Source organism: Bombina bombina, chromosome 2 (assembly GCF_027579735.1).
Source record: "Bombina bombina isolate aBomBom1 chromosome 2, aBomBom1.pri, whole genome shotgun sequence".
Classification (NCBI taxonomy): Eukaryota; Metazoa; Chordata; class Amphibia; order Anura; family Bombinatoridae; genus Bombina; species Bombina bombina.
Genome location: NC_069500.1, coordinates 846,978,943 through 846,997,123, shown reverse-complemented (window position 1 = coordinate 846,997,123; position 18,181 = coordinate 846,978,943). Strand labels below are relative to the sequence as shown.

Below are 18,181 nucleotides of genomic sequence, written 5' to 3'. Positions count from 1 at the left end.
TACTCCTGAGGTGTACAGGAAGAAATTCCATTCTCTGCAGAAAGGTTTGTCAGAGAGCTATACTGCAGCTGTTGGAAACCTAATGACAGCTTTTAAACAGTGGGTCAGAGGGCTAAAGGTTGCCACTATGGAGGAGCTGGAAGATCTGATAGTGAAGGAGCAATTTTTGCAGCTGTGCCCAGCAGAAGTTCAAGAATGGGTTTTGGATCGTAAACCCATAACAGCATTGGAAGCTGGTGATCTGGCTTATTTTTCACACAGCCAACATGTCACCAGGGAATGGGAGAAAATCCTTTGCTAAGGGGGGATCCACCTGGAAAGTAGCTGCTGCACGACCCCCCTTCACAAAACCTGCTGTGCCTTTGTCTAGTGTGTCTGCTCTCTCTGGGAAAGGAGGGGTGAGTTCTGCACCTGGGCAGGGGGATACCCGCAGGGGTTTTGCTTGCAACAAAGTGGGCCACATCAGCTCCACTTGCCCAGAGATTAACTTGGAGCAATTAGCTGGGGGGTAATCCCTCAGAAGTACCCACATCTGTTTTGTTTGTTAAACGTCCAGAGGAAAGCAACCAGGAGAAATTTCAACCTGTGCATGTCGGAACTAAGGTAACACTTTGGCTTTGGGACACAGGTACAGCAGTGACTCTTGTACGTCCAGGGCTGGTGAGCTCTAAGGACATTATTCCTGGCAGGACTGTAGCAGTTAAAGTGATTGGGGGAATAAAACTTGCAGTGCCTATGGTGCAGGTATATTTTGATTGGGGAGCGGGGAGAGGTTTAAGAAATGTGGGGGGATCTGAAAATATTCATAATCATGTTTTACTGGGTACTGATCTGGGTAGATTGTTATCTCTTTATGTGCCTGTCAATGCTACATGTGACCTAGTGACATTATTTGGAGACCCTTATTTGAAAAGGGCTGTGTGTGAAAATGCTGAGAGACATTATGACCAGGAGGGAGGACAGAGTGCATGTGTGCAAAATGCTGTGCCTGAACTGGGGGTGTCTGTGCTGAGATGTGAACCTGTAAGAGGAGAGACTGACTGGGGAGAACGACGGATAGATGGTGTGTGTCTTCCTGTGATTAAACCAGCAGTATCTGCAGAATTAAAGTTAACGGTACAGCGTGAGACTGATGGGGGAGACAGGCAGATAGACTGTGTGGGTTAATAAATCATAATGGGTTAATAAATCATAAGTGGTGGCAGCTTAGATATTGTAGTTAGTTTAGTGCGGGTGGTATTAAAGGGGAGTTTTGGGCATTTCTTTTAAGTCTAGTACAGACTAGAGAATGTTGTTAACCCTTGCACCCACTGAACTAAATCACAAGCTTGCCTGGTGTGGCTAGATTGTGATATATATTTGTGACAGTAGAAGGGGTCTGATAACCCTTTTTGTGCCAAATAAATAACCCTGGTCATCACAGACACTGAACCCAAATTTTTTCTTTTGTGATTCAGATAGAGCATGCAATTTTGAGCAACTTTCTAATTTACTCCTATTATCAAATTTGCTTCATTCTCTTGGTATCTTTATTTGAAATGCAAGAATGTTTAGATGCCGGCCCATTTTTGCTGAATAACCTGGGTTATTCTTGCTGATTGGTGGATAAATTCATCCACCAATAAAAAAGGGGTGTCCAGAGTCTGAACCAAAAAAGAAGCTTAGATGCCTTCTTTTTCAAATAAAGATAGCAAGTGAACGAAGAAAAATTGATAATAGGAGTAAATTAGAAAGTTGCTTAAAATTGCATGCTCTATCTGAATCACGAAAGAAAAAAATTGGATTCAGTGTCCCTTTAACATGCACAATAAGGAAATAAATATAAAATAAACAAAAAAAAGTATCTTAGAAAAAGGGTCAGCCAGGAAATAAAAAAAATAAAGAAATGAAAATGTAATTTAAATTCTATAAGTTATGACTGAGTCAGTGGAATTTTATACAAAATACAGAGATGACAATAGTACTTGCAAAAGTTCTATTAAATGTGCAAAGCTAGAAAATTATAAACAGAATAGATAAGGAAAGCAAAACAAACCCCAATATATACTGTATATATTTTAAAATAAATCAGTGACAAACACTGTAAGCACGAAACTGTTGGCCCATTGAAATCTGAAATGGAGATTTTAATTAGTCAGGACAAGACAATTTGAGAACTCCTTTTTTCTGTGTCAAGGATGTAGATTTGCAAATCTGTGCTTAAAAAAAATTGGCATAGGATGAAGTGTATATGCAATTAAAAAATGCTAAGTTTAGGTAAAGCCCCAGGCCAAAATTCTATACACTTACGTGTAATCAGGGAATTTAGTGTAGTAATAACCAAAACACTGTTTTTAAAGTAATAGAAAAATGTTATCCTCATTTTAGCTCTTCCACTGCTTACAATGCTGTGAATGAAGGCATGAGCAAGCTTAATTCACGCTGGCTACAAGCTAAAAATGCCTACCGCCATACTACTCTGAATGCACCCGATCCTGTCTGATCTCGGAAGTTAAACAGGATCAGGCCGGTCAGTGCCTGGATGTTTTACCGCCTGGGAACACCAAGTGCGGTAGGCTTTTTTCTTTGATTTTTTAAAACAACTATGCATGCGTAATATCTCCTGAAAGTGGCGATATTCATTGAAACAACTGTATCTTGCAATTCCTTAAAAAACATGTCAATTTAAAATAAAGATAATTATCTTTTGTAAAGACAGACAGACTGGCAGGCAGGCAGACAGAGAGGCAGGTAACCTTATCCGTGTATACTTTTTGTCGTGGGTCAGCGAGTTATTCTGGGCCTGTACTGGCATTTTTTATTTATTCATTTGCGGTCAAAATTTTATCCCCATTTTAGCTCTTCCACTGCTTACAATGCTGTGAATGAAGGCATGAGCAAGCTTAATTCACGCTGGGTACAAGCTGAAAATGCCTACCGCCATACTACTCTGAATGCTCCCGATCCCGTCTGATCTCGGAAACTAAGCAGGGTCAGGCCCTAAAAAGTACCTGGATAGCTGACCGCCTGGGAACACCAAGTGCGGTAGGCTTTTTTCTTTGATTTTTTTTTTTTTAATAATTTTTATTGAGTTTGTGCGGAATAATACAACTTATATGAAATAACATAGCATAAAACAAAACTAAGAATAATTCATAATATAGATGATACAATGCAGAAGTCTGGAACCTCTTTTTCTTTTTAACATGGTCTAAACAAAATGTGTTTCCTCACTTGACATTGAAGGCAACTCTTGTGCCTCTTAATACGTGCAACAAACTCTGAGGGAGGAAATTGAGTAGATTGAACGGTTACTTTTAGACCTATAAGCTTAGATTAGATTGGCAATGAACATATGAAGTAATAACCACAATGAAGGTACAATTCCCAAATGGAAATAACTTGATGAAACAATCAGAGACTCTTCTGAAAAAATTATGTTAATCAGCCCTGCTGAATAGAATGTAGTAGTTAGAGTCAATACTGTGGCAATATGTAAAAGTACATGCTAGGGGAGTATTTAAGGTTGCGGCATAGGCAAGAAAAGCCGCATAGGTAGCCCTCCTCATCTAGGAGGTTCATTATGTAGGGGGGGGGAGGTGGTAAATTAAATTCTCAAATTACATGGGGAGATGGGAAAACATTGTATTCATTTATCTATTTTTCCCTTTTGTGTTAAGATTGAGGCATTATAGATGTTAAATATAAGACTGGACTCTATGAATAAATGGCCTCCGAATTACTATAAGAGGTACAAGTGTTAATTTTTATGAAGATGGGAGCTTATTAGATGCCGTCTAGTTAGACATGGAGAATGTTAATATGAGAGACATATGAACTTGTCATGGCAGCCCAACAGCCATACAGGTATTGACAACATGCCCAAAGCCTTAGCTTAAAATAAAAACATTGCTTGAAGAGATTAATTTCCATTGCAAAGTAAAGCTAGATCTAAAACTCTTCCACAGAGCCTTATATTTACATAATATAGGCATCATACTGCCCCGGCCGCTGGCAGTAATATATCCTAACTAGAAGCTATATCAGGACTCTAAGAGTAAGTATAAAAAAAAATAGTTAAAGAGGTGGTAGTCTAGCTTCACTTAATTAAACATAGGAGCATATATAGACAGTGTTAAGTTTAAAGTCCATTAACATCCCAATGGGTGCAAATAAAACAGCAAGCAATTGTAACACAAAACTGAACCATGCAGATAAGATAGGTTGGCCCAGAGATAAAGAGGTAGTCATGTTTTTATCCAGGACTAGAGTTCACATGCATCATTATCTCAGGAAAGGTTGTCCAATTATGTGACAGGCATCCTTAAACTAATATGTAGTAGAGCATAATTCAGTGTTTCAACAAAATGCCAAAGTATTTAAAATACAAAATAGCAATGGTTTATAACTACGGTAGATAGTAAAAGGGTATTGGTACCAGGTCTGCGTTATCTCTGGAAAGGTTGTCCAGTTATGAGACAGGTCTCTGTAGCTAATATGCATTTAGAACAGAATTCAGTGTTTCAATAAAATACCTTAATAATTAAAATATAAGAAAGCAATGGTTTATACCTATGGGAAATAGCAAAAGGGTATTAATGCTAGGTCTGAGTGTGGTATTAACTACCTTGACAGTACTGTCTTTTCTCTTTTGTCAGAGGTGATGTAGTTCCTGTGCACCAGCTGCATATAAAAATTACCTCATTTTCAGGTTATGATCAAAACACTAATATATAACAAAAAAGCTTTAGGCAAACATAGATTTCAAACCAACTTATATTGGACAGTCCAGGAATACTCAAACACGCCTCCACCATAGCCAATGTCACTCATAAGTCCTCAGTAAATGTAGTGGACTTGGTCAAATTCAGGACTGTTCCTTTAGCCAATGCCTCTGGGAATTATGACTCCTGTACTCGGCTGCAATATCCGCTCCAAAGGGTATTCTGGAGGATTACCTCTCAAATCATGGCCGGTAGTGAAGGCATTAGGTATAGGCTCACTCATTTCAATAGCAGCATTACGGAACAAAGGGAGAGCTCTCCAAACATGGCCGACGGTTATGAATATAATGTGCCCTGTGATTGCATGTAGGCTCGGAAGTAAAGTACGATCTATTCCAAGGTCTGGTGACCTACCTGTCAACCCGGGTTCAGCGAGTGTATCAGGACAATCATCCTCCGCAAGCGTGCCTGCCTCACAACCAACTCGATCATTGTAGCGGCAATTAGGCAGCTCGCCATATTGTAAGGAGTCAGGTAGGCAACACGAGGGCCCGGGGGTTAGCAGTGCAGTGTTGTTACCCTGATCCGGAACAATGTGATCGGCAGTCAGGCTAAGGGCAGTATGCCCAGGTAAGTTAGTTTCAGCACAGCTCTCCAATAGTGTCGTCTCCATCCTCGCAAAGTGTTCGTGAAGGAGCTGCGCCACCGCCAACCCCCAGTTGTTTAGGGCCTCCATCCTGGTCATAGTTTTAAAAGAGTTCCATATCCAAAGATATCCACTTGAACGTTACCTGGGTCTGTGATATTAATGAAGAGCAAAGGGTCTCCTTGCAATGCAAAAAACAGTTATCCTAAGGGTAAATAAACATTTTAAATCTTGTTGAAGCCAGGAGCTACACTCATGAACGTCTGTCTCCCTTGGCAGTTGGCTCCGCCCCCCTTCTTTGATTTTTTTTAAAACAACTATGCATGCGTAATATCTCCTGAAAGTAGCGATATTCATTGAAACAATTGTATCTTGCACTTCCTTAAAAAACACGTCAATTTGAAATAAAGATAATGATCTTTTGTAAAGACAGACAGACTGGCAGGCAGGCTGGCAGACAGACAGAGAGGCAGGTAACCTTATTCGTGTATACTTTTTGTCATGGGTCAGCGAGTTATTCTGGGTCTGTACTAGCATTTTTTATTTATTCATTTGCGGTTAAAATGTTATCCCCATTTTAGCTCTTCCACTGATTACAATGCTGTGAATGAAGGCATGAGCAAGCTTAATTCACGCTGGGTACAAGCTGAAAATGCCTACCGCCATACTACTCTAAATGCACTCTATCCCGTTTGATCTCGGAAGTTAAGCAGGGTCAGGCCCGGACAGTACCTGGATGGGTGACCACCTGGGAACACTGAGTGCGGTAGGCTTTTTTCTTTGATTTTATTGTATCTTGCACTTCCTTAAAAAACACGTCAATTTGAAATAAAGATAATTATCTTTTGTAAAGAAAGACAGACTGGCAGGCAGGCAAACAGACAGACAGAGAGGCAGGTAACCTTATCCGTGTATACTTTTTCTCATGGGTCAGCAAGTTTTTCTGGGCCTGTACTGGCATTTTTTATTTATTCATTTGCGGTCAAAATTGTATACAAAGAGGACAGAGTTTTCAAAAACTTTCCTGCGCTGCCTAGTGGTTAGCCTTGACTCCTGGAATATCAACCCCAAATGATATTGAGTACGTTTGTGAGAGAGAGAGAGTTTAGGAGTGTGGGGCGCAAATAAATGCTATAACCTTAAAAACGTATTTTAATATCTTACTATATGGTTAGAGAGAAAATAATAAAATCAAAAGAAACTTTTTCTTATAATATAAAATTATCTTTATTAGTGCAAATAGCAATTTAACAAATATGTTTGTTCTTTTCAATTGATGTGCGGGTATATATATATACAATCCTGTATTATTATCTGTGGGTCTGTCTATAGAAAGTCTACAAAAAAACTTTTTTAAAAAATTCTAGAGGGAAATTCTTCGTATATAAAATTCTTTATATTAAAAAATTAAAAAAATACATAAAGATCATATGGGAGAGTATTAAATTGCATGTAAACTTTAAAAGATTGGAAAAAATAGGAGAAATATTCTGGATATATCTTGTCTAGGTGAGGGAGGACTCTGACTAAGCGAAGTGAATATGTTTTAGGAAGAAAAAAATTTCCTTGTGATCTTAAAAGTGTGTGATTCGATATATATGCAATACACCTAGTACATAAAAACCTAGTGTAGTGTAGATAAACAATTCCACTTTTAATTGTATAATAGGTCAGTTGAAATTATTTTCCTTGATGGTTCTTTTAAAAACAATATAATAAAAGCGTCTATTGTCACCTTTAGTTTAAACAATATATATGCTTGTGGGATGTAAATTGATAAAATATTGAAAAACCGTAAATCTATTAGGTTTGGAGAAATGTTAATCGCAATTAGTGCAAGTAGAATGCGGTTCACATTCACTGAATATGTGGTGAATAAATTATTTATTTTGCTGTAAAACACAGTCGGCCGACTGATAGGTAAAAGACTATGGTTTTTCTTCAAGTGGTCATCTTTGTAATAGTTATGAGTCTATTCCTTTTTGCTAGTTATAATTAATAACTGTATGCTGGGAATGTTTTTCACGTTGCCCGGGTTATTTTTAACGTTGCCAAGGCTCTACGGTCTAGGAGCAGATACTGCATAGTAAGGAGCGGGGGTTTACTTACTTGCTTCCTAACCGATTCTGGAGCCTGGGTGTGGGTACAGGTGTTCCTTCTTGGGTCGTCCGCTCAGTTGATGTTGCCGGAGATCAGTTTTTTCTCTTGATGTCCTTGGTATGGTTATTCCTTGCACACAGGTTTTACGTGCGGCAGCACAGTTGTAATAGTGTCCAAAAAGTCCTCTCATCCGCTAACAGATAGCGGCTACTTTGTAGCATAGATGTGAGGGCTTGGTTATCAGGTTGTTTATCAGATCGCGGTTCCTTTTGTGAAAACAAGTTCAATCAATTTATAAACACCAGTTATAGAAATGGTGGTGTAGTAGTCCTTGGAGACACAATAGTGGTGTTCTTTTTTGACAGTAGTTTGCTACGCGTTTCGGCCGTGGAACTTGGCCTTTTTCAAGCTTTAGTACTGCAGTGTTTCTTGGCGGGCTTTTTATACCCTATTTCGTTTTTTCAAATGTTCATGTAATTGATTAATAATCTCATTTGTGTTTCAAAACGTCCTGGAGTTAGATAATTGTTTAATAGGTATTCAATTAGTTGCATTGTTTTCAGTGGTAATTGGAAAGTATTATACAGGAAATTTTGTATCCACTGTTTTCGTATCCTTTAGAGTAACAATTTTGAAGTAGTAAGTTTTCAGTGAAGCTGATGAGTATTTGTATTGAGGGTGTTTATTTAGTGTTTCTTAAATGTTAAAACAGATGATCTTTTTGTATCATTTTAGGATTTTTTGCATTTTTATTTTTCATTTCCTCTCGTTTGTTGAAGGACATTACAAATTTACTATTTAATAAAACTAAACTAATGCAAGCAGAAGCTAAATGGATCTTCCAACTGCAGACATTACAACCAAAAGGTCTAAACATAGACTTCAATCTGAACAGCTTCCTAAAAGAATAGAAGGAAGGCTTTAATATTACTCCCACAACTAAGACAAGTTAAATGTGTCACAAAATTATCCAACCAAAAATAATACCTATGAGCCATATCTTTCTATAAAAAAAGAGTTAAAAACTTTAGATCAAACCAAAACATCATTAAATTATTTCCAAGTGTCTATCCAATTTTTATCCAACTTTGTATCCATTTTTATTGATTCTCCCATTTTTTATTGATTCTCCCAAGCTCCAACCTTTATTGGTGCTCCCCAATTTTTACTGGTGCCCCCCAATTCCAACAAGTCCTTTACAAAACATTTTTGATATATATTTTTATTAAATAGTAAATTTGTAATGTCCTTCAACAAACGAGAGGAAATGAAAAATAAAAATGCAAAAAATCCTAAAATGATACAAAAAGATCATCTGTTTTAACATTTAAGAAACACTAAATAAACACCCTCAATACAAATACTCATCAGCTTCACTGAAAACTTACTACTTCAAAATTGTTACTCTAAAGGATACGAAAACAGTGGATACAAAATTTCCTGTATAATACTTTCCAATTACCACTGAAAACAATGCAACTAATTGAATACCTATTAAACAATTATCTAACTCCAGGACGTTTTGAAACACAAATGAGATTATTAATCAATTACATGAACATTTGAAAAAACGAAATAGGGTATAAAAAGCCCGCCAAGAAACACTGCAGTAGTAAAGCTTGAAAAAGGCCAAGTTCCACGGCCGAAACGCGTAGCAAACTACTGTCAAAAAAGAACACCACTATTGTGTCTCCAAGGACTACTACACCACCATTTCTATAACTGGTGTTTATAAATTGATTGAACTTGTTTTCACAAAAGGAACCGCGATCTGATAAACAACCTGATAACCAAGCCCTCACATCTATGCTACAGTAGCCGCTATCTGTTAGCGGATGAGAGGACTTTTTGGACACTATTACAACTGTGCTGCCGCACGTAAAACCTGTGTGCAAGGAATAACCATACCAAGGACATCAAGAGAAAAAACTGATCTCCGGCAACATCAACTGAGCGGACGACCCAAGAAGGAACACCTGTACCCACACCCAGGCTCCAGAATCGGTTAGGAAGCAAGTAAGTAAACCCCCGCTCCTTACTATACAGTATCTGCTCCTAGACCGTAGAGCCTTGGCAACGTTAAAAATAACCCGGGCAACGTGAAAAACATTCCCAGCATACAGTTATTAATTATAACTAGCAAAAAGGAATAGACTCATAACTATTACAAAGATGACCACTTGAAGAAAAACCATAGTCTTTTACCTATCAGTCGGCCGACTGTGTTTTACAGCAAAATAAATAATTTATTCACCACATATTCAGTGAATGTGAACCGCATTCTACTTGCACTAATTGCGATTAACATTTCTCCAAACCTAATAGATTTACGGTTTTTCAATATTTTATCAATTTACATCCCACAAGCATATATATTGTTTAAACTAAAGGTGACAATAGACGCTTTTATTATATTGTTTTTAAAAGAACCATCAAGGAAAATAATTTCAACTGACCTATTATACAATTAAAAGTGGAATTGTTTATCTACACTACACTAGGTTTTTATGTACTAGGTGTATTGCATATATATCGAATCACACACTTTTAAGATCACAAGGAAATTTTTTTCTTCCTAAAACATATTCACTTCGCTTAGTCAGAGTCCTCCCTCACCTAGACAAGATATATCCAGAATATTTCTCCTATTTTTTCCAATCTTTTAAAGTTTACATGCAATTTAATACTCTCCCATATGATCTTTATGTATTTTTTTAATTTTTTAATATAAAGAATTTTATATACGAAGAATTTCCCTCTAGAATTTTTAAAAAAAGTTTTTTTGTAGACTTTCTATAGACAGACCCACAGATAATAATACAGGATTGTATATATATATATATATACCCGCACATCAATTGAAAAGAACAAACATATTTGTTAAATTGCTATTTGCACTAATAAAGATAATTTTATATTATAAGAAAAAGTTTCTTTTGATTTTATTATTTTCTCTCTAACCATATAGTAACATATTAAAATACGTTTTTAAGGTTATAGCATTTATTTGGTCAAAATTGTATCCCCATTTTAGCTCTTCCATTGCTTACAATGCTGTGAATGAAGGCTTGAGCAAGCTTAATTCACGCTGGGTACAAGCTAAAAATGCCTACCACCATACTACTCTGAATGCACTCAATCCCGTTTGATCTCGGAAGTTAAGCAGGGTCAGGCCCGGACAGTACCTAGATGGGTGACCACCTGGGAACACTGAGTGCGGTAGGCTTTTTTCTTTGATTGTATTGTATGTTGCACTTCCTTAAAAAAACACGTCAATTTGAAATAAAGATAATTATCTTTTGTAAAGACAGACAGACTGGCAGGCAGGCAAACAGACAGACAGAGAGGCAGGTAACCTTATCCGTGTATACTTTTTCTCATGGGTCAGCAAGTTTTTCTGGGCCTGTACTGGCATTTTTTTATTTATTCATTTGCGGTCAAAATTGTATCCCCATTTTAGCTCTTCCATTGCTTACAATGCTGTGAATGAAGGCATGAGCAAGCTTAATTCACGCTGGGTACAAGCTGAAAATGCCTACCGCCATACTACTCTGAATGCACTCGATCCCGTCTGATCTCGGAAGCTAAGCAGGGTCAGGCCCCAGGCCCGGACAGTACCTGGATGCGTGACCGCCTGGGAACACCGAGTGCGGTAGGCTTTTTTCTTTGATTTTTTAAAACAACTATGCATGCGTAATATCTCCTGAAAGTAGCGATATTCATTGAAACAATTGTATCTTGCACTTCCCTAAAAAAACACGTCAATTTGAAATAAAGATAATTATCTTTTGTAAAGACAGACAGACTAGCAGACAGACAGACAGAGAGGCAGGTAACCTTATCCGTGTATAATTTTTGTCATGGGTCAGCAAATTATTCTGGGCCTGTACTGGCATTTTTTATTTATTCATTTGCGGTCAAAATTGTATCCCCATTTTTGCTCTTCCACTGCTTACAATGCTGTGAATGAAGGCGTGACCAAGCTTAATTCACGCTGGGTACAAGCTGAAAATGCCTATCGCCATACTCCTCTGAATGCAACCAATCCCGCCTGATCTCGGAAGTTAAGCAGGGTAAGGCTTGGACAGTACCTGGATGGGTGACCATCTGGGGAACATCGAGTGTGGTAGGCTTTTTTCTTTGATTTTTTAAAACAACTATACATGCGTAATATCTCCTGAAAGTGGCGATATTTATTGAAACAATTGTATCTTGCAATTCCTTAAAAAACACGTCAATTTGAAATATAGATAATTATCTTTTGTAAAGACAGACAGAATGGCAGGCAGACAGACAGACAGAGAGGCAGGTAACTTTATTCGTGTATAATTTTTGTCATGGGTCAGCGAATTATTCTGGGCCTGTACAGGCATTTTTTATTTTTTCATTTGCGGTCAAAATTGTATCCCCATTTTAGCTCTTCCACTGCTTACAATGCTGTGAATGAAGGCATGAGCAAGCTTAATTCACGATTGGTACAAGCTGAAAATACCTACCGCCATACTACTCTGAATGCACCCGATCCCGCCTGATCTCGGGAGTTAAGCAGGGTAAGGCTGGGACAGTACCTGGATGGGTGACCGCCTGGGAACACAGAGTGCGGGAGGCTATTTTCTTTGATTTTTTAAAACAACTATGCATGTGTAATATCTCCTGAAAGTGGCGATATTCATTGAAACAATTGTATCTTGCACTTCCTTAAAAAACACGTCAATTTGAAATAAAGATAATTATCTTTTGTAAAGACAGACAGACTTGCAGGCAGGTTGGCAGACAGACAGAGAGGCAGGTAACCTTATCCGTGTATAGTTTTTGTCATGGGTCAGCGAGTTATTCTGGGCCTGTACTGGCATTTTTTATTTATTTATTTGCGGTCAAAATTTTATCCCCATTTTAGCTCTTCCACTGCTTACAATGCTGTGAATGAAGGCATGAGCAAGCTTAATTCACGCTGGGTACAAGCTGAAAATGCCTACCGCCATACTACTCTGAATGCACTCGATCCCGTCTGATCTCGGAAGCTAAGAAGGGTCAGGTCCCAGGCCCGAACAGTACCTGGATGCGTGAACGCCTGGGAACACCGAGTGCGGTAGGCTTTTTTCTTTGATTTTTTAAAACAACTATGCATGCGTAATATCACCTGGAAGTGGCGATATTCATTGAAACAATTGTATCTTGCACTTCCTTAAAAAACATGTCAATTTGAAATAAAGATAATAATCTTTTGTACAGACAGACTGGCAGACAGACAGACAGAGAGGCAGGTAACCTTATCCGTGTATACTTTTTGTCATGGGTCAGCGAATTATTCTGGGCCTGTACTGGCATTTTTTATTTATTCATTGCGGTCAAAATGTTATCCCTATTTTAGCTCTTCCACTGCTTACAATGCTGTGAATGAAGGCTTGAGCAAGCTTAATTCACGCTGGGTACAAGCTGAAAATGCCTACTGCCATACTACTCTGAATGCACCCGATCCCGTCTGATCTCGCACGTTAAGCAGGGTCAGGCCGGACAGTACCTGGATGGGTGACCACCTGGGATTACTGAATTCGGTTGTTTATTTTCTTTGAATTTTTAAAACAACAATGCATGCGTAATATCTCCTGAAAGTGGCGATATTTATTGAAACAACTGTATCTTGCAATTCCTTAAAAAACACGTCAATTTGAAATATAGATAATTATCTTTTGTAAAGACAGACAGAATGGCAGGCAGACAGACAGAGAGGCAGGTAACCTTATCCGTGTATACTTTTTGTCATGGATCAGCGAGTTAATTTGGGCCTGTACTGGCATTTTTTATTTATTAATTTGCGGTCAAAATTTTAACCCCATATTAGCTCTTCCATTGCTTACAAAGCTGTGAACCAAGCTTAATTCACTCTGGGTACAAACAGACAACGCCTACCACCATATTACTCTGAATGCACCCGATCCCGTCTGATCTCGGAAGTTTAGCAGGGTCAAGCCCTGACAGTACCTAGATGGGTGACCGCCTGGGAACACCGAGTGCGGTAGGCTTTTTTCTTTGATTTTTTAAAACAACTATGCATGCGTAATATCTCCTGAAAGTGGCGATATTCATTGAAACAACTGTATCTTGCAGTTCCTTAAAAACACGTCAATTTGAAATAAAGATAATTATCTTTTGTAAAGACAGACAGACAGACTGGCAGGCAGACAGACAGGGAGGTAGGTAACTTTATCTGTGTATACTTTTTGTCATGGGTCAGGCCGGACAGTTCCTGGATCAATGCCTTCCAGATCCAGGAAAGGGGTGAGTATTTCACTTGTGTTCTAGTTCAGCTATAATGAAAACCTGGCATGTTGGGGGTACTTGAAGAATGCAGTTTGGAAACACTGGTGTAGAGGGCTCTCTACCTGTTGTTTTCTGTACTAAGTAAGCTGTACACCACAGCACATTCTTATGTAATCTACAGTGTACCGGATTTACTATAGTATGAGCAATTATATATTGTACTGAACATATTGACATATGGGAGCCTCTCTATCAAGCTCCGAGCTTGAAGCCCATGTTTATGGCGAGCCTTCAGGCTTGTCAGAAACACCAGTTATGAAGCAGCGGTCTAAAGACCGCTGCGCCATAACCCTGTCCGCCTGCTCTGAGAAGATGGACGGACATCACCGCAAATTCAACACGATCGAATGCGATTGGGTTGATTGACACCCCCCTACTAGCGGCCAATTGGCCGTGAATCTGCAGGGATCAGCGTTGCACCGGCAGTTCACAAGAGCTGCTGGTACAATGCTGAATGCGGAGAGCGTATTGCTCTCCGCATTTAGCGAGGTCTGTCGCACATGACCCGCAATGACGGATCATGTCCGACAGGCCTTTCATAAATAGACCCAAAGTGCTCTTATCATTTATTATAACTATTTGAGCTATTAATACTTATTTTTAAGTCAATAAAGCATTGTACTCCCATCATTGCTAAGGGATGTAAACAGTTTTTTTTTGCTGTACATTGTATGCTCTTTGGAATATTATTTGCAGTAATATAGATTATGGTACACTATTATGATATAAAAATGGCTTGAAGGTGCTTATTTTCATTGTATGTTCAGCAGCACACATAATGATTTAACATAGGCAGAACTTTCTGTCTTTGTAGATATGCAAGACATAGACACAGAGATTACGAGTTTTGAGCGCTATAGGGAAAGTAAAGAACGCCACAAAATTGTTGTTATTTAATTCCCTATAGCGCTGCTATTACAAGTTTAAAAAAACACTGCTTGTGCAGGCGATATGGAGATTTTAAGCTCAATACCGCTCCCAAAACAAGCGCTTTGTTTGACGTGCTCATGCATGCTTTGCCCATAGACATCAATTGGGAGAGCCGGCAAAAAAAAGTGTAACACCTGCAATCGCGGAAACAAAGGTTCCGTAATGCAGCCCCATTGATGTCTATGGGGAAATAAAAATACTGTTTAAACCTCACATCCTGACATAAACCCCAAGTCTAAACACCCCTAATCTGCTGCCCCCAACATCGCTGACCCCTGCCTACAGTTATTAACCCCTAATCTGCCGCTCCCGATATCGCCGCTACCTAAATAAAGTTATTAACCCCTAATCTGCCACTCCCGAAATCGCTGCCACTATGCTACATTTATTAACCCCTAAACCACCAGCCCCCCACATCACAACAAGCTAAATTAAACTATATTAACCCCTAACCCTAACTTAACCCTAACGTAGCCCTAACACCCCCTAACTTTAACATAATAAAAATATAGCTAAATTAAATTTACAATTATTAACTAAATACACCTATTAACCCCTAAACCACAACCCCCCTACATTGCAACAAACTAAATTAAAATATATTAACACCTAAACCTAACCCCCACCTAACTTTAACATAATTAAATTAGATCTAAATTAAATTTACAATTAGTAACTAAATAATACATAGTTAAAACTAAATACCTGTGAAATAAAACCTAAGCTAGCTACAATATAACTAATAGTTATATTGTAGCTATCTTAGGTTTTATTTTTATTTCACAGGTAAGTTTGTATTTATTTTAACTAGATAACTAGTTAGTAAATAGTTCTTAACTATTTACTAACTACCTAGTTAAAATAAATACAAACTTATTTGTCAAATAAAACCTAACCTGCCTTACACTAAAACCTACTATTATAAAAAAAACAAAAACATTCCATTAGAAAAAATAAAAAATCCTATCATTACAAAAATTATCCAAAAAAATAAAGATTAATTCTACTCTAATACCCTTAAAAAAAACACCCCAAAATACAAAAACTACCAAGGGCCCTTAAAAGGGCCTTTTGTAGGGCATTGCCCTGAGATAAACAGCTCTTTTACTCCCCAAAAAAATACAAACACCCCCGAACACTATACAAATATACAAACCCCTACCCCCCAAACTACCAAGGGCCCTTTAAAGGGCTTTTTGTAGGACGTTGCCCTGAGATAAACAGCTCTTTTACTCCAAAACACATACAAACACACCATAAAAATATACATTACACAAAATAACAAAGAAATTATCAAAAATAAAAAAAATTATTCCTATTCTAATACCCATATTAAAAAAAAAAAAATACCCAAAATACAAAATCTAATCTAGAATAAAATACTAATGGCCCTTAAAGGGGCCTTTTGTGGGGCATTGCCCCAAAGATATCAGCTCTTTTACCTGTAAAAAAAAATACAAACACCCACCCCAACAGTAAAACCCACCACCCAACCAACCCCCCCAAATAAAAAAACTATCTAAAATAACCTAAGCTCCCCATTGCCCTGAAAAGGGCATTTGTATGGGCATTGCCCTTAAAATGGAATTTAGCTCTTTTACTGCCCAGACCCTAAAATAAAAAATACAACCCAATCAGCTAATAGGATTTTAGCAGCTCTCATTTTATTGGCTAATTCAAATTAGCCAATAGAATGAAAGCTGCTTAAATCCTATTGGCTGATTCAAATTTTTCAGCCAATAGAATTGCAAGGAACGCCATCTTGAATCGCGTCCCTTGCATTGAAGATTCAGTGTACGGCGGCGACCGTATGAAGAGGATGCTCCGCGCTGGATGTCTTCAGAATGGACCCGCTCCTCGCCGGCTGGATGAATATTGAAGAGGCTACCTGGATGAAGACTTCTTGCCGGCTGGATGAAGATAGAAGAGGCCGCCTGGATGAAGACTTCTTGCCGCATGGATGATGACTTCACCGGCTGGATGAAGATCGTTCAATCGAGACTTTAAAAACTGTAAGTGGATCGTCAGGGGGTTAGTGTTAGACTTTTTTAAGGGTTTATTGGGTGGTTTTTATTTTTTAGTTTAGGGTCTGGGTAGTAAATGAGCTGAATGCCCTTTTTAGGGCAATGTCCATACAAATGCCCTTTTCAGGGCAATGAGTAGCTTAGGTTTTTTAGGTAGTTTTTTTATTTGGGGGGTTGGTTGGGTGGTGGGTTTTACTGTTTGGGGTGTTTGTATTTTTTTTAAAGGTAAAGAGCTGATATCTTTGGGGTAATGCCCCCAAAAGGCCCTTTTAAGGGCAATTGGTAGTTTATTTTTATTTTGTGGGGGCTTTTTTATTTTGATAGGGCTATTAGATTAGGTGTAATTTTTTTATTTTTAATAATTTGTTATTTTTTGTAATTTAGTGTTTGTTTTTTGTAATTTAGTTGATTTTTTATTTTTTGTAAGTAGTGTTAGGATTTTTTATTGGTAGTTTAGTTTGATTTAATTGGTAGTTAGTTTAATTATAGTTTTTAATTATAGTTTAATAATTATAATAGTTTAATTGTTAGTTTAATTTTTTTATTTTTTATTTGACAGGTAAGTTTTAATTGATTTTAAGCTAGGGAAATTGTAATTTTAATTAGTTAGGGGGTCGTTAGATTTGAGGGGTTACTAGTTTAAATGAGTTTATTTCGTTGTGGGGGGCTTTCGGTTTAGGGGTTAATAGTTTATTTTAGTATATTTCGTTGTGGGGAGCTTGCAGTTTAGGGGTTAATAGGTTTATTATAGCGGCGGTGTGGGCGGACGGCAGATTAGGGGTTAATAATATTTAAATAGTGTTTGCAATGCGGGAGGGTGGCAGTTTAGAGGTTAATATGTTTATTATAGTGGCGACGATGTCGGGGAGCGGTGGGCGGCAGAATAGGGGTTAATACATTTATTATAGTGTTTGCGATGCGGGAGGGCCTCGGTTTAGGGGTTATTAGGTAGTTTATGGGTGTTTTGTGTACTTTGTAGCAATTTAGTTATGAGTTTTATGCTATAGCTTTGTAGCATAAGACTCATAACTACTGACTTTAGATAGCGGTACAGATCTTGTCAATACGTTCACTTTTTAGCCTCACCACAAAACTCGTAATACCGGCGCTATGGGAATCCCATGAAAAACGTGTGCGGGACTGACGTTGTGGTACAAGCTAAAAGGTGTGCAGTACAGTTATACCGACAACACTTGTAATAGCTGCCGTGCTATTTTAACGCTAAAAATGCCATATTTTCAGCGTTACAAGCCGCAACGCAAAACTTGTAATCTAGGTGTATATGTGCTATGCTATTTTTGTACACAACTTTATAGTATATTCTCCTCTAGGTATACGCCTTTCTTGTGTTGTACTTTACATGTTTAATTCCAAATGTCGTTTATCTGTATTTTAGAACAACAGTGGAAATCGTTTAGATATAAAATCTATTGATCTCTTTTATACCTATGTTATGT

At 37.9% G+C, this 18,181-nt stretch overlaps 9 pseudogenes; all 9 read left to right on the top strand.

Moving 5' to 3' along the window:
* Positions 1-2,440: 2,440 nt before the first annotated feature.
* On the top strand, positions 2,441-2,558 carry LOC128651047 (uncharacterized; annotated as a pseudogene).
* A 353-nt stretch (positions 2,559-2,911) lies between these two features.
* On the top strand, positions 2,912-3,031 carry LOC128650970 (uncharacterized; annotated as a pseudogene).
* Positions 3,032-6,003: 2,972 nt separating this feature from the next.
* LOC128650869 (uncharacterized) lies at positions 6,004-6,122 on the top strand (annotated as a pseudogene).
* Positions 6,123-10,556: 4,434 nt separating this feature from the next.
* On the top strand, positions 10,557-10,675 carry LOC128650859 (uncharacterized; annotated as a pseudogene).
* A 307-nt stretch (positions 10,676-10,982) lies between these two features.
* LOC128650991 (uncharacterized) lies at positions 10,983-11,108 on the top strand (annotated as a pseudogene).
* Positions 11,109-11,462: 354 nt separating this feature from the next.
* On the top strand, positions 11,463-11,582 carry LOC128650969 (uncharacterized; annotated as a pseudogene).
* Positions 11,583-11,939: 357 nt separating this feature from the next.
* LOC128650852 (uncharacterized) lies at positions 11,940-12,058 on the top strand (annotated as a pseudogene).
* Positions 12,059-12,419: 361 nt separating this feature from the next.
* Positions 12,420-12,545, top strand: LOC128651039 (uncharacterized; annotated as a pseudogene).
* Positions 12,546-13,353: 808 nt separating this feature from the next.
* On the top strand, positions 13,354-13,472 carry LOC128650878 (uncharacterized; annotated as a pseudogene).
* Positions 13,473-18,181: the final 4,709 nt, after the last annotated feature.